We start from the raw sequence: 16,900 nt of genomic DNA, 5'->3' as shown, positions 1-16,900 counted from the left end.
GGATATAATTATATGATTTAGCCTCACTATAGGCGGCTCTCTACCTTCTCACTCTTCCCTCACTAATGGTGATTGAGTGAGGTCTTTTTGGCTCTGAGCAGCTAAGGTATACTAGCGAAGTCCCCAGTTGAAGTGAACTGTACACTAAGCAGCATGTGCTAATCGGGCTCTGCGAATCGAGTTATTAAGGGGGAGGCAATTAAGAAATAAATAACTAGCTGCCATAGGTACTTGATTACCAGCTAGGGTCTTAGGCCCACTCCCAATGACATTGCTCCTACGCCGCTATATGTGTAGACATTGTATATAGTTCACCCACTAATGCTCTCCCCAGATCCCCCTATCATATTTTTCAGGTGGCAAATTGACTGTAAATATGATTAGGTGATACAATGAATTCTTCTACTCACGTATATAAATAGAACAACCTAAACTAGGAATCACCTGCCAACTGGAAGGAAATTAACTGACTTTGGTCCATCTGATTTTATGATGTGGTATTCAATTATTTTAATTTAATTTTAATTTATCAATAAAAGTTCAATTTTAACGCATAAACACAAAATACTCTTTCTGTGCATCTAGTTAATTTGGGTGTAAAAAACCCTGTGTGAGCCAAATTTATAATAATTCTGAAATAGATAACATACTCTCTCTTTCTCTTTGGTAACTATAATGATATCTACCCGCATTTAAGTCCCAAAATTCTGGGGTTTAAAGGAGACATATTGGATAAATGGGAAAAAAACAAATTTTGTAGGCAATTACGAATAATACATGGTGCTGGTTTTACTTTGGGCTAAAATTGAATACTGTCTGCAAAAATTACCCCTTTATTGGAGCTATAGATAGATATATATAGCTATAGATCAGGGGTCGGGAACCTTTTTGGCTGAGAGAGCCATAAACACCACATATTTTAAAATGTAATTCTGTGAGAGCCATACAATATGTTTGGCTGCGGATGCTGTGGGGCAAGGTAGGGTGGGTGCCAAGGATGCCGGATGCGATGCAGAGGAAGGCATGGCCTGCGCTCGGCGGATAGAAGACGTGTTCTAAGGCTTAGAACACGTCTTCTATCCGCCGTGCGCCGGCCACGCCCCCGTTAATTTTTTATTAAAGATTTGGCAGCGAGCCAGATGCAGCCATCAAAGAGCCACATCTGGCTCCCAAGCCATAGGTTCCCTACCCCTGCTATAGATCCTCTCAGGTATCCGTCCCTGTTTCAAATGAAGGGTGGGCGTGTCCCTGCCAGAAACATAGTAAGAGGGGGATAGCCAATCACAGCCCTGCACTCACACAAGCAAAGACAGGCTTCAGTTCTCTATCAGGTCAGCCTAGCTGCTAATTGGTTCCTATCCTACAGTGCAGTGTATTGAGAGCCCTGCTCCCCTGCACATCCAGAGAATTCAGCCAGCAGGAAGTGGAACAGATGGGCGGGGCTAGTGGGGTTTTGGGCGAATTTCTCAATAAATCAGTCTGAAACTTTTTTAAGCACAATCCTATATCTAGAGGAGTATAATTCACTGGTGCATTCTTAAGTTTTATATGATTGCTTCTTTAAACTGGAAATTCAAGTCTTCTACAGCAGCCTAATTGCCTTCTCTGCATTAGTGATGTGACCTCTCCTTGCCACTGTAGTAGCTCAAGAAAGGCAAGTGTGGGGGTAGTATGAGGGAAGGGTTACTACCTTTTTTTTACAATATAATACCAGCCTGTGGGTGGGGGTTAAGGCGGTGATGTCACTGAGGGCAGTGTGATGGCTTCATGGGGTGGCAAAACATGTAGGCAGGGGTGAGGGCAGAGGAGGGTCTGTCATGGAGAGCAGAAACTAAGCAGTTAAAAGAGATGATCAGGCAGCAGAACAATTCAGGGAAGGGAGGGATTCACATATCTACCAGCAAGAACCAGCCCTTTCAGGTGATTTATTAGCTAGTTTGGTCAAAACCTCCAGTGACCCAGCTGTCTTGAAAAACACCCAGTTCAGGGATGTGACCATGAGAGCATTTTTTTAGTGGGACCCTACTTAGTGGGTCCAGGTGCCAAGTGGGCTAGCTAAGTGATACAGCCCTTGCCCTGACAGCCTGCATCCCATCTAATTGTTGAAGGCAGCATTTCATCCACTACGTGTTTGGGGCTAGACTGTAATGAAATGATATCACCCCAAAGAGGCTAGTGGAATTCCTGAGTATTGTGGGAGGGTGGCAAAAATGTCTTCTGTAGGGCCACATTTGGCGCCATGCCTCCAGCTGGAGGGCCCCGCTTGAGACATGCAAGAACTTTTACTTAGGTAAGAAAACAAATCCAATACTGTACTGGCTGCTTTTCTATCATCTGCTTGGCGCCATCTGTGCAGTCATTTGCCCCAAAGATACTTGGTAGTTGTTGGCGCCCTGTGGGTGCTACCCGCCTGGTAGAGGAATCTCCCTCCCTCCCCTGGCAGTGAGTGGGCAGCAGTTACCAGGCAAGGAGAGAGCAGGGCTGGAGCCGCCATATAATAGGCTGTAGGAGCGAGTGAATGGAGCGGGGAGCGGCTGCCTCCTTCCTGTGAGTACAAAGATCAGACACGAAAGGTAGGACGGGATTCCCTAGGCATCCCAGCGGCGAGCCCCTGCTGTCAGGGAATGCGGGGGAGAGGCTTGCCCAGAGGGTGTGATTAGCGGAGTCCTAGCAGCCGGGCAGCCGCGCAGCAATGTCACTAACGCGGGGCTAAAACTTCCACTTCCTGGCTCGGGCCAACGCATTATTTCTCTACTTTCTTCTTCTTCTCCTCCGCCGCCCACTCAGCAGTTTCTCCTCTCAGGCTTTTTAACTTTCTTTTCTTTTGTTGTCACATCCTGTCTGCAGAAGACGGACGGCAGAGAGGGCTGAGAAGTGTCCGTGCCGGAGCTTGTGGAACAGGTAAGGGGTACGGTATGTGCGCAGGTCTAGCCGCTCTGTCATTGGGGGTGGGTGGGGGCTCGGTGCCCATTTGGCCAGTTCTCTTGGTGCTTATGGGACGGTAAATCATCTCTTGTGTGTGTGTGTGTGCCAGACCGTGCGGCTGCCAGGCGCATCCTGCTGTACTACTGCGTGTGACTGTCTTGTGGTGCCTTCTGTTTGCCCAGTAAGGAACCAACAGTCTATGTCTGTGCCGATACTGTGTGTTAGCCCGCAGCCCTCCTCTGGCTATTGCTGAACCGCAGCCCTCCTCTGGCTACTGCTGAACTGCAGCCTTCATCGTCCTGCCATTGTAGGGGAATGCTGAGATAATATTATCAGATTGTGAGAAGGTCACTGGCATTGCATGCAAGGCTCTGGTTCAAGCAGACAGGGGTGTTTTCAGCCATGAGGTGAGGGGAAGGCAAATCACTAGGGGCTGACAGAAAGCCCCTGCAGGTACCAAGGGTAGTGCTAGAGGTGATGGGTTCTTTTTATCTACTGGGGGAAATTCAGCATTGGAGGAAGCACTTTCTGCTGCCATCTGCTCCGCACCTGCAAATGTACTGACAGGAATGGCATGGGCACATTTTATCCAGACGTTTGTGGGTTTTATAACAAAATAATCCTTGTGTGAGCTAATGCTGTGGCAGGATGTGTTTTCTCTATTGGCATGTGCCATAAGCATGAACTCAGCTCCTTTAGGTTCAGCAGTGTTATAGTGAGTACAAGACAAAGGAAAGGTAAGTGTGGGGGAGGTGCAGTGGAATAATTCGAAGTTTTGGCGTTGCAGCACAAAACTATTTAAGGGCACCCCTAGAAGACATTTTTCATAAACATATATTAAAACTGCTTACAGTGTGCTACTCTGCCTCCTATATGTTCCTCCCACCTTCCTCTATTTACACCCCTGGGGTGGCAGCATGGCTTTGTTTCCCTGGGTGCCAAAATGGCTCAATATGCCCTGAGAAGCAATTGCATATAAATGAATGGAAGCATGCATTTTAATTAAATCCTATTTGTACAGCCCGTCTATACTCCTGCATCCCCCATGTATCATCCTCCCCCTTAGCATCCTCTGTGGCTTCCATTGTTATGCTCCAAAAGCTAAATACCAGAGAGACAGCGAATATGAAAAGTCCAGGAACCAGCAGATCTCCAAATGTTGTGTAACCTAAACTTTTAGAATCCTGCTGACAACTGAATGCTTTCAGGGGTGCTGGGTGTTATATTACAGCAAATACATATATTCAGAACTAGGCAGAGAGAAAACACTGCTTATACACACATCTCAAAATGCAGGCAAAGTATAAATGTATCTTTATATAGTTTCATTTACTTTCTCTGTGCCGAAGAAAACATCTTATTGCAGGTAGCCAAATGGTATAAAGCAGGTACTGTGTGCAGATTATTGTGCCAGGCTTGGGTTGATGCCAGTCCATTCCCTCCCACCACTTTCCTTTTCTATTAGATTCTTGTGGTGTTGGATTATTGATTTGGGCCTTTACAACAGGGAATTTTCTCACAGAGATTAGTCCAGTAAAGCATTTGATTTGCGCATGTTCCAAGCATGTAAACATTGTGTGTTATGGCTTTTCTTCCTACTTGCATTCACATTTAAAGAGCTGGTAATACTAACCATTAATAGGCTAAACTACACATAAATATGATCTATAGTTACACATACAATGACTTTGCACTTCAAACTATTAGTTCCATGCCACACCAGCTTTTTTAATTGCCGCTGTCAACTGCGATGATCAAAGAGCCTGTCCCACCCAAACTTCTTCCATTTAGGAGAGTGGGAAATGGTTGCTGCATGGCAGAGTAGTGCCATAATATGTTCACCAAAATGTCAAGTCGCTGGATGCATGCAGCTGGAAAGTGTTTTGATTTTCCTTATGCAAACTATTGTGTCAAACCTTCACAAAATTGCTTGTCACGTGTGCCAGTTTGCATAGCAGATAGCTAGTGAGCTATTCAGAATCCAGTCATTTGAGTACAAAATGTCATGAAAATTAAGGCTCAGATGTCACAGCTGTCTACACGCATACAGATAGGATGCAAAATATTCATGTACAAAACAAGGGCCCTTGACAGACTGATGTCTAGCATGATTTCTAGGCCAGGTAATTGCATTTTTCCCTCCGCACAGAGAAAGTGTGGCTTGATATCTTTCCCCATCTGATTAGATAGGCTTGAGGGTTGCAGTACTGACTGTAGCTCCTTTTAGGGTAATGTCATATAGGGTAACTTTCTCAGAGGGAAGTCACCAGAATGTGAAAGATTGTCATCAAACCAGTTTACACTTAGGAAGTAATTAACTGCATCTAGCTGTAATGAGCCTGTCTAATATTAGCAGTGAGCTCCTTGGGGATGCACGGCTCCGAGACTAACTGCCTGTTTCTGGCCAGTCTGCTTAGCACCCACCCACCCAGTTTACAAAAGAGGTTTAATACATTAATATCAAACTAGAAGACAGGCATCATGTATTTGTTACCCAATCATATTCATTTGTGTGTAAGGGAAATCATTAAGTACACAGTCAACTGCCCCCCCATTGACCTGAATGTTAACTGCCTGGACCCTTCTACTACACTCATGTGTCAGACGTGACCCACAAGTGCGCCAGCAAGGATCAATCGATTACCATTCAGATCAGTGGGAGGGAGGTGGTATACAGTTGTGTTTTGTAGCAAAACATTGGCAATCAGCCCATGTGTCAACGCTTTTAAATATACCAATCTTTTTTAGTCCTTATTGTAATCAGGTACTATTTATTAATTCTCAGTGCATATATTATAAGGGTAATATATGCACATGCAGCACAGGACCGGCTGCCTGTTTTAAGATGGACATACACATAATGATTTATCCTTCCTTAACAACCAATTTCAGTGTGATCCAACAAAACCACCAAATTATGTATGTATGTATATCTTTATTTATAAAGCGCTACTTATTTACACAGCGCTGTACAGTAGAATTCATTAATACAGACAGGGGGTTAAAGATAATGGATAAATACAAAGTACAACAATAAATACAAATAAATACAAGGTGCAGTTGCAATAAGAGTCAGAAACACAAGATGAAGGAGGTCCCTGCCCCGTAGAGCTTACAATCTATATGGGAGGGGTAACTAACAGACACAAATGGGCAAATGTAGGTGCTGTAGGTCACAGTGGGTGACCTTACAGTATAAGGTTAGTGTACACCAAACAATCGTACATCTGATCAGATCAGAAAATCAATCTGGCAGGTTTGAAAATTCTTGCTTTAACAATGAAGTCACAAAAAATATTATGTAAGGGTAATGAAGCTATAAGGAGGCTCATTATTGTTGACCCCAGTTAGAGGGTAGAGTTCCATAAGTTTTATACAATATTTCAGAGCCTCATACAATAATTAATTGGAAAAAGTAATTGGAAAAAGTGAAAAATGTATTTATTAGGACCTAAGAAACAAGCCTTACATGTTTTATGCCTTATGGGGTACTTACTTACAGGCTGTGCCTTAAGTCTACCAGTAATGAAATGTATTAGACTTGTTTATATCCTAATAAATAGCTTTTTTACTTTTTCTAAATACTGATGATGAGTGTAGTATAAGCATATCAAATATGGTATTATCAACATTCCCCATGCTCTAGCATACACTTTAAAGAACTGATTTTCCACAAACTACCCTCCTCACTTCCCCCATTTACCAACACTTATAATTGTATAAGGAATTTAACTGTGCAATCATTGCCTTGCTTCAAATTTTGCTTAAAATAGGCACAATAAAAGTAATTATTTTCACTGACCTTACCCACCCCCTTCCATTATAAACAGGGCAATTTGTTGAGAACTGCCTATCTCCCTGATCAAAGAACAGTTCATTATCAGGGGCTTCTCAGTGGACTGGTAATTTGTTTATTAGGGCCCCCATAATGTCTACCGGTTGACCTGTTTTACTAATATATATTGTATTTTTCATTAACTAGGGCATCATGGGGCCCTGTTTACCTCCTGCCCTCCCACTACAGCCACAGGGTCTGCTACCTTTGTAGTTACGCCCCTACTGATTACCTTTTCTGTTTGTACCTACTGAGAAAACCAAAGTTTCCTTCCCAGTTAGTAATACATCCAAAACATCCTACTTGTAGCTTTAAAGGAAGATATATTTATATATATATATATATACACAGTATATATATATGGTTTGCCTTGGTAGACAGATTCTCCACAGACAGCTAAAAGTATAACATCTCTAGTGGTCATGCAATACGTTGCTGTAGAAAAAGTTCCTTTTTCCGGTGTAAGCATCATTTTGCTCCCTGCTCTTATATAAATACAGTTAGGCAGAAAAGGAATCCTCTAAGTTAGCAGTGGGCGACCCGTGGTCCTACAGCAACAAGCTCCAGCATTGACCAACATCCTTTAGCTGTGAATTTTAATTTAACAGCATCTGAAGAGCAGCAGATTAGCCATGCTTTCTGTATTGCTGCACTTTATGATCTAAGCCCATATAAATGGAAATTAATTCCTACTTATAAACAGGGGATAATATTCCTTTAATGGATGCACTTGGTCTCAGTATCAGCAACCGGTCATTTTTATTTTTTGAAAGGATGATATCAAATGTATATAATTGGCAGTGCTGTAACCTTATCTCCTTGTTTCTCCATATCGCTACTGCTGCACAATTTTATGATGTCATTCAGCAAACACAAGCTGTACTGCTGTACAGTCAGACTTTCATAAAAAGCTTTTTATTTCATGTAGTACTGTAAATCAACCTAAAGTGGTGATTGGTTTTTAAAGGGCATCGCACACATGTCATCTGAGGCTCTTCTGTCTGTGATCCTAGCGAGTGATATGAACAGTGCCAGATACCACCAATTATGCGTGCATAATGGTAACAGTATGTGCTGCGGATATGCCAGCTTGATCTATGCAATAATGTTTGCTGTCAGACAGCTGGGGAAAGGCTGAGGACTGGAATGCTGCCATTCGCAACCCTAGGTGCCTGTGACAGATGCACAAAGAGAGAGAATAATGTGCCACAGGTACCCACAGCCAGTTGAAGTGACATTCTAGTCTTCATTGTAGGTGTACCCCCAGCATACACAGGTGCACTCTGTTGGTGTTGGCATGTGTGTGTGTGACAATGTAGCAGTGTCTGAATGAACCTAATGCTTTATTATTGTGCAAATTCTCACATATTGTTATTATCAGTGTTTGATATTATTCAGGATTCTTAATCTCTTTCAGCATCATGACAGAAATGGTTACTTAAAATACATACAGCAGACATGCTGATGCATTTAATTGTGTGTCAATATGTAACAAATATAGTTACAGTGCTTTGCAGAAGCACCCTTAATGCAACATTTCTTTGTGTCACAAAAAGTCTTTATTTAAAGGAGACATATCCTATAAAAATTATGAATGTACCAGTGAATTATACTCCTCTAGATATAGAAGGATTGTGCTTAAAAAAGTTGTGTTTCTGACTGATTTATTGAGAAATTCCACAAAAACCCCACTAGCCCCGCCCATCTGTGCCACTTCCTGCTGGCTGAATTCTCTGGATGAGCTGATGAGCCGGCGGCCCTCCGTACCCTGCACTTTAGGATAGGAACCAATCAGCAGCTAGGCTGACCTGATAGGGAACTAAAGCCTGTCTTTGCTTGTGTGACTGCAGGGCTGTGATTGGCTCTCCCCCTCCTACTGTGCTTCTGGCAGGGACCGTTAGGACACGCCCACTCTTCATTTCAAACTCGGACAGAGAAGTGATAGGATCTATAGGGAGCTCCAATAAAGGGGTCATTGTTACAGATAGGGTTAATTTTGAGCACAAAGTGAAACCAGCACCGGATATTATTCATAATTGCCTACAAAATTACCTTTTTTTTCCCATTTATCCAATATGTCTCCTTTAAATAAAAGAATGATGTTTGCCTAATTATTAAATCATTACAGTTTCAAGGAGAAAGTGCCCCCTGGCCCCATAAAAGTGCACCCTCCTCTTGCACAACAAGTGCTCCTCTATACATTGACCCTTGTTCCGTACATGGCCTGAGGAAGCATAGTAGCAAAGCTTAGTTTATAGCCATCATGTCTGGCCACAAGTCCAGAGGCAACACTTCTAGCACTTAAAAGCTGTCTGCGCACAGTTCTTTAGATGCACGCGTGCTGCATCTATTCACAGAGGCTGGTAATCTTGGAGCTTCTGCCACCTTCAGATGTAGAGGTAGTTCCAGTGTTCCCCTGCGTCAATAGCTCCACTTGCAAAAATTTCATAACAGGAGATGGAATAAAGGCAGCGGCACCAAGTGCAACTTCAAATGAGCACCTCCAAACTAATCTCATTGTCCTGTTTCTGCAAGTTCAGCATTTACATGTATGTGAATAAAACATATTGTACTTGCAAGACTTCTTTTGTTTCCTATCTATGTAAAATAACCAACAATATACATCAATCAGTCTATAGGCTTGCTAATGTTAGTGTTTTCCTTTAGCAATACCGTGTGTACTTCCATGACCTCTAATTGTCATTTTGTTTGGAAAGGGTTGTGTCCCCATGATAAATTACTGTCTAGTGAATTTACTTTAATTAACTGTTTAAAGTAGAGTTTTTCAACCCAGGGCAGATCTAACAATAAGAGTGAAGACACACAGAGCTACTAGTAGCAGCTACTTGTCATGGCTACAAAAAGAGACAATGCTGATCATTTACTGATAATTGACTTTACGTGTGTTTAAGCAGAGGCAAATCTCAGTATTGTCTATAGCCAGGTATTTCCTGGCATTTAGGGCTCTGGTACACGGGGAGATTAGTCGCCCGCGGCAAAACTCCCTGCTCGCGGGCGACTAATCTCCCCGAGTTGCCTTCCCTCTGCCATCCCACCGGCGAACATGTAAGTCGCCGGCGGGATGGCAGACGCGGCAGCGCGATTTCGCGCAAATCGCCGAAAAAGACTCGCGAGGCTTTTTCGGCGATTTCCCGAAATCGCCCCGCCGCGTCTGCCATCCCGCCGGCGACTTACATGTTCGCCGGTGGGATGGCAGAGGGAAGGCAACTCGGGGAGATTAGTCGCCCGCGAGCAGGGAGTTTTGCCGCGGGCGACTAATCTCCCCGTGTACCAGAGCCCTTAGTAGCCATGACAAGTAGCTGCTACTAAGTAGCTCTGTGCGTCTTCAAAGGGTTTAGGGCTCTGGCACACGGGGAGATTAGTCGCCCGCGATAAAACTCCCTGTTCGCGGGCGACTAATCTCCCCGAGTTGCCTACCTCTGCCATCCCACCGGCGAACATGTAAGTCGCCGGCGGGATGGCAGATGCGGCGGGGCAATTTCAGGGAATCGCCGAAAAAGACTCGCGACTAATCTCCCCCGTGTGCCAGAGCCCTTAGGATGCAAGTTGCAAAAAAAAACTGGGGGCCCGCATGAGTTTGCTATCTCACACTGAGAGATAGCACAGAATTTTCCCCAAACAGGCTTTTGTAAGAAAAACATTGGCAGCTTTTTAGGCCCTAATAGTGTGTTGTAAAATGCCATATTTAGATTAATTGTTAGCAGATTATTACTGACCTGTTTTGTGAAGCTTTACAGTTGGTCTCCAGTAATTATTTTTATGTATTATTATTCCTACTCAGTCTGTTTTAAGATAACTGATTATAGCAGTCACTGACCCTGGCAACTAAAAACAGTACTGTGAAGCTTTGCTTTTTATCCAGAATACTGGGGGCCTGGGGTTTTCTGGTTAATAAATCTTTCTGTAATTTGGATATCCATACTTTAAGTATACTAAAAAAAAAAAATATCATAATTCTGAGCTTTCTGTATAATTTGTTTCCAGATAACTGATCACCTATCTGTATTGTTGTTTTTTCTTACTTTTTTTGCTTTTATTTTTTATTCGGTTCCTCTAATATTGATGTTCTATAAGCATCCAGATAACCTTTTAATTTGCAAGCCTGAGAGCTGCCAAATAAAATGTAAATAATTCAACTATAGAAAATAATTCAAGAATCGAAATAAAGACCAGCTGCAGATTATTCTGTCTACACCATATTTTCAGCTTATTTTAAAGTTGATTAACTTTAATACTCAAATACAGACTGTTACAAGTTCTCTTTTCCTGTTTTGAGAATCACATGCTCATGTAGTAATAGCACCCGAGGCTGTCGGTGCTGTCCCTCAGTGCTCTTTATATTTTTAAACCAGTGTATTAATATATAAAGCACATAAATCGTTTTACCATGGTAACATGCCATTATGGATTCCCCCAAAGCTATTTTGGTTTTTAGGGCTGCTGCTGCGGTTCCTCTTACGTAATTTGACTGACTGCTGTGGGCCATTTGCAGAACCAGCCTGTGCTGTGCATGGTGGCGCTTCTGTTTTGCTTTCAGCAGGAAGTTTCATTTCAGATCTCAGCTTGTGTAGCAAACAAATGTGGCTTATTATTACTGAAACCAGATCTCCCTCTTGACTGATTTTTAAAAAATAGAATGTAAACTTCTATTAAGGGTGCACCTGCATATTGGAAATTCATTATGTACATAACCCATACTGAGAAAGGGGAAGTTTGGGGAGAAATGAGACTTGTTGGATGGGTCACAGCAATCAAGTTGAGACAGCACCCTTGCCCCCCAACTACATTGCACTAAGGGGCCCGAGCCTTTCTGCAGTTTGTCATTTATCAAACACAGAGCCAACACTGTTTATGCCCATTGATAAATATTCTCATAAAAATCATAAAAACTGAATAAAGAGCTGCAAAATGTTCCTCTTGTTAACGGCGGTGAGCTCTGTTTTCAAACGAAGCCACATTTTGCTACTGCATAACAGGACTAGAACTAGGGGTAGGCAGACAAGGTATGTGCTGTGGGTGCCACTGGGGATGGCGCAATTGGAGCCAGCGTGCAGACAGTGACAGTGTTGGACAAACGGCATGTTGTGTTGGGAGGTCATGCAGGAGGGGGTTAGAGTTGGGTGGGGTGTGTGTAAGTAGCCGTGTAAATGGCGGCAGGCAAGTTGCTGGGCCAAGTGGTAATGTTTGACTTGACCCAGCTCTGCATTATGCCTGTGACCCCACTCTATTTCTTATTCTATATATAGGCTTTGTGGCATCAGCATTGTGAAAATAGAATGAATGCACTTTCAAGCTATTAGTTTAGGTATGTAAATAGATAAGCTCAACAATTCTAGAGCTACATTACAACTGTAGTAAGCACAAAGTAGCTTTCATAGATTTCAGTGGGAGAGTTCAATTAAACTACAAATTGGAGTTCAGACTGTGCTCATAGTAATAAACTGTATATTTAGTCTGTTTCCAGTTTCCCTTGCCATTTTGCTTCAAATATCCCTGTGAGAAACTTTGCTGCAAGTTGTCTGTGCACTCCTTCTTATAAATAGAAAAGTTTTTTTTTCTCATAGAGAAAAAGTAGCATATGTTTTCATTTTCAATGTGTCTATTTCTGCTAGAGAGTACAAAAAATGTGGTAGGGTGAAGACATACAGAGCAACTAGTAGGAGCTACTTGTCACCGCTACTAAAATAGACAATGCTGATAATTTACTCATAATTGTCTTTACGTGTGTTTTAGCAGAGGCATTTCTCAGTATTTTCTATGGCAGGACTTGTGTTTAGTAGTCCAGACAAGTAGCTGCTACTAGTAGCTCCATGTGTCTTTACCCTAAGGACGAAGACACATAGGGCTATTAGTTGCTGCCACAAAGTTGGTTGCGGCGTCTTTCCTGCCATAGGTTACTGTAAAGGTGGCCATACAAAGGCCAATTGTAGCTGCCGATATCGGTCCCTTGGACTGATTCAGCAGCTTATCGGCCCTTGTAGGGGAAACAACAACTGCCCTGCACAACCAATATCTAGCCTGAAATCGGCCAGATATCGATCGGGCAGGTCAAAAAATTCAGTGGTATGGTGGCGGATTAGTCGCTGTGACTTTTAAAGAAAAGTCACAGTGCCTAATTGGCGTGTGTGCCTTTGCCCTAAAAGTGCTGCACAAAGCACAATTTATTGCTAAGTTAAAAGACTGTAAATGTTGAATCTAATTTAGTATTGAATATTCCTTATATGCAGTACTTCTAGGGTCCTCGGAGTTGAAGTCCAGTCTTAGGGTGAAGGCCATTTGCTTTTTCTTTAGAAAAAAAGTTTAAAAACACATAATTTGTTGTAGATGTTTTGCTGCATGCAGAATAAATTAGTCTTCTGAAACTGGTTTGTTAACTCATCCATGAGTCACAGACATATACTTACTCGCTAGTACTTGCTTCTATCTGCATTTCAATAAAGGCTGATGGCATACCAGGCTGCTTTTCTGCCTGCGTATAAATGTAGGCAGAGAAAAAGCCATTCTGCTTACATTCACTCAGTGGTTTAAGCACACTGACAGGTAATAAGCAGGTTTCACTGAGAAAATGTAGACAAGTTTTCACACCGAAATCCACTCCGTACAGCCCCTTGTTCAAAATCAACTTAACAAATAGGGCTTGTACTGAACAGATAAGTCTGTCTGTATTATTAGTGCATTCATTTTCTTTGCAGCTAGATGTAAACTCTAGTAATGTGATCCAATTTATACAATCAGGTTTGTTACTTTCATGTGAGATCTTGAGTAGGATCACATTATTAGAACTCAAAGCAGACTCACACTGTTGCATTCAGCTTTCCAGAGCTGTAAAGCCCATATGACTTTAGGGGTCCTGATTTGGTTTGGCTGAGCACAAAGTTGTGGAATTGAGCCAAATCCTGAACTGAATGCCAGATTTGGTACTACCTAATTCTCATGGATTATGTGCACTACTTATAATGACTTATTGACTTTTTGCCTTTGTAAGTCACGGCAACCAGTAAACATTAGAGAGCTTATAATAACAAAAGTATGTATAGTATGAGGGGTGGAAAGAATATGTCCTCCTGTATTGTACATTAATGGTTTAAAACTATTATATACTAACAATACCTGTTACAAGAACAGATAATGGCAAGGGGGGTATTCACAAAATTGTAGTAAGCTGAAATTGGAGTTAGAAATAGTATTGCCTCAGAAAATAATTCCAAAGCCTGTTTTATCATGTTAATTGAGCAAAAAAAGCATTATTTCCACTATATAAATGATATTTTCTTTCCTTCAGTCTTGTAATGTACAATCACAGCAAGCAGGCAGGTGCCATTTTGTGGACAGTGTGATTAAGACAAGTTTTGTGCCACAACAGCGGACCCAGTTCCCATGCCCATGCACAGGCTACACAATTATAGACCATAAGAAGGGAGGGGGGATGTGAGGAGTGCAGTGACATCTAGGAAGTGCTGAATTGGAAGTTAAAGTAATTGACTGCATGCCTCGGCAGGCGATATATGATTGGCAGCTGAGATTTTTAGGTATGGATGTTTTAACAGGTATGGATGTTTTAATTAAAAAATGGGAGTTTCATATTTCATTGGCAAAGGGCTTTTATAATACAGCTTTTTATGTCTGGGTGACAGGTCCCCCTTACATGTTATTAGCATCACACACACCTGTATAAATACAATCATAGGCCCAATACATATTACTTAAATTAACTCTATTTTGAATGAAAATGCATACAGTTTTGGCATAGGATGACCTACAAAACTGCTATTCAGATGTTTAAGAATTTGTTTTTTAATGATCTTTTGTGCACATTTTATGAACATTTTACAGACTTCACCTGTAATCATGGACTAAAGCTACTTTAAGGCCGATGACACAGCAGGGGATTAGTCACCCCGCGATTAATCTCCTCTGTTGGTCGCAACTAATCTCAAATGCTTTTCTACCAGCGAGAATGTAAATTGGCAGTAGGAAAACATATGGGCCGCTTCGGCTTTCCAACATTGCCGGAAGTTGCATCTCAAGGAAACTTTAGGCGACTTCACAAAGCGAAGCAATGCATATGTTCCTACTGGCGATTTAAATGGTAGAAAGCATTCGAGGAGATTAGTTGCCACCTCTAGAGGTGATTAATCATGGGGTGACTAATCTCCTTGCATGTCATTGCCCTAAGGGCCCTTAACATAGGAGTTTTTATGTGCTGCGCCTCATTATTGTAATTCAGTCCCGTTGATACAGGCCCCATAGAGAAGAATGAGGTCTGGTAACTTATGTATTCCCTGTACGATGGAACACATAAAAAGGCCACTGCCAGATTACACTTTAGAAGGAAAAAATTAGATAGTTGGACAGCTAGTCATTTTACTCCTAAGAATCAGTAGCAACCAATCAATTATTAGCTTTGATAGGTCAGATGAAGTAAGACCTAATGAAGGAAATATTCTGAATTGTTGCTATTAGTAAACACGCTCCAGAGTAAACTGTCCGTCCATGTTTCATCTTCCCCTTTTCAGTTTCAATAACAAAGCATCAACAGTTCCATGTCATACTAGTCGTTAGTATCATTAGTGGTGTTGCTGTCAAGGCTGTTGGCTCTGATTGATCATTGCTCTCTCACCATTCTCAGTCTATAACAAATGATTTTGTAGGATCCCCACACATTTTATTGTTAAACCTAACCAAACTGAAATTACAGTCATATCTTAAAAATGTCTATTGGCAGTGATATATGTATTAGCTCAAAGACCTGGATCTGTCTTGTTTGACCCCCTCACAATTCAATAATTTTGATATGTGCAGAAGATGTTGCGCGTCGTACTGAGCTGCAGACCTTGGGTTAATTGGCTTCCATTTTGCTGTTTGCTAACCTGCCTTCCTTCCACTAGGTAGTCATGTGGGAACTATCATGTCTTTACCTTGCTCCGCTACATCATAAATAATAGATTGGCCCTCCATTAAATGCAGCTATTTTTTTTCCTAAATAAGGAAAGAAGCAGAGCTGTTGAAATCTTTTTATAGGGCTTGAGGAAGAGTACAAAGTGTTTTATCATTAACTGTGTTCCCTCGAAAGAAAATACACAGCTTCCCTCTCAAGCCATACTGTTCCAACAGAGGAATAACTCTCACCACAATGTACTGTTCTTTCTGGCAATTTAGCCCAGTCAAAGAGAGCAAGCCAATCTGTTAAAGGGACAGTAACACCAAAAAATGAAAGTGTATAAAAGTAATTACTATATAATATAATGCTGCCCTGTACTGGTACAACTGGTGTGTTTTCCTTAGAAAGACTACTATAATTTATATAATAAAGCCTCTGTGTAGCCACGGGGGCAGCCATTTACAGGAGAAAAGGCACAGGTTACTTAGCAGATAACAGATAAAACCCCATTATATTCTACAAAGCTTATCTGTTATCTGCTATGTGCCTGTGCCTTTTCTCCTTTTTGCCAGCTTCAATGGCTGCCTCCGTATTGACATAGCAGCTCATTTATATAAACTATAGTAGCGTTTCTGTTGCAAACTTACCAGTTTTACCAGTGCAGGGCAACAGTACATTATATTTTAATTACTTTAAAACACTTTCATTTTTTGGTGTTACTGTTCCTTTAACCCAAGCTTTTCCACTACATACTTCATGCTAAGGGCAGCAGAGAGGTAAATTATGTCCAGTTTGATGTATAAACGTATTGTTACCTTTTCATATGGTCTGGAAAATACTCTCTAGAGGTCCTCACTGATATAATTCTAAACCTAACCATTTTAAAGGAAACTATATATACTATATATATAACAATATATTGCATAAAACAGCTCATATGTATTACCCTGCTTCAGTTAAATAAACCATTTTCATAAAAATATACTTTTTTACTAGTATGTGCCATTGGGTAATCCTAAATAGAAAATTGCCATTTTAAGGGCCACTCCCATGATTCGCGGTGCACACAAACAAACGAAGGGCATATATACGATGTATGTTTGGTCACTTCACACAATTAATGGACAAAGTTCCATGTTTTACTCCCACAATTCTTCCTGTTACAGTTAGAGCTGCATTATTTCCTGTCAGGTGATTTCTGAGGGAGCACACAGCCCATCCCAATTGTAGTTCTAAGG

General features: G+C 41.6%; 1 protein-coding gene across 8 annotated transcripts in view; it reads left to right on the top strand.

The window, feature by feature from the left end:
- The first annotated feature begins 1,805 nt into the window (after positions 1-1,805).
- dgka (diacylglycerol kinase alpha) overlaps positions 1,806-16,900 on the top strand; it is an 82,197-nt gene continuing 67,102 nt past the window's right edge. For 2 of the 8 annotated variants that reach the window (XM_012957810.3, XM_012957812.3), the window contains exons 1-2: positions 1,806-1,920; positions 2,848-2,901. The gene's annotated coding sequence lies outside the window, so the exon portion shown is untranslated. Of the gene's footprint in view, positions 1,921-1,957; positions 2,291-2,350; positions 2,574-2,606; positions 2,902-16,900 lie in introns of those variants that run through there. The other 6 variants (XM_012957811.3, XM_012957813.3, XM_018091693.2 and 3 more) reach the window with 5 other exon arrangements.

Source organism: Xenopus tropicalis, chromosome 2 (genome assembly GCF_000004195.4).
Source record: "Xenopus tropicalis strain Nigerian chromosome 2, UCB_Xtro_10.0, whole genome shotgun sequence".
NCBI lineage: Eukaryota > Metazoa > Chordata > Amphibia > Anura > Pipidae > Xenopus > Xenopus tropicalis.
The sequence above is the reverse complement of the archived record's forward strand: the minus strand, read 5'-3'. Positions and strand labels throughout refer to the sequence as shown.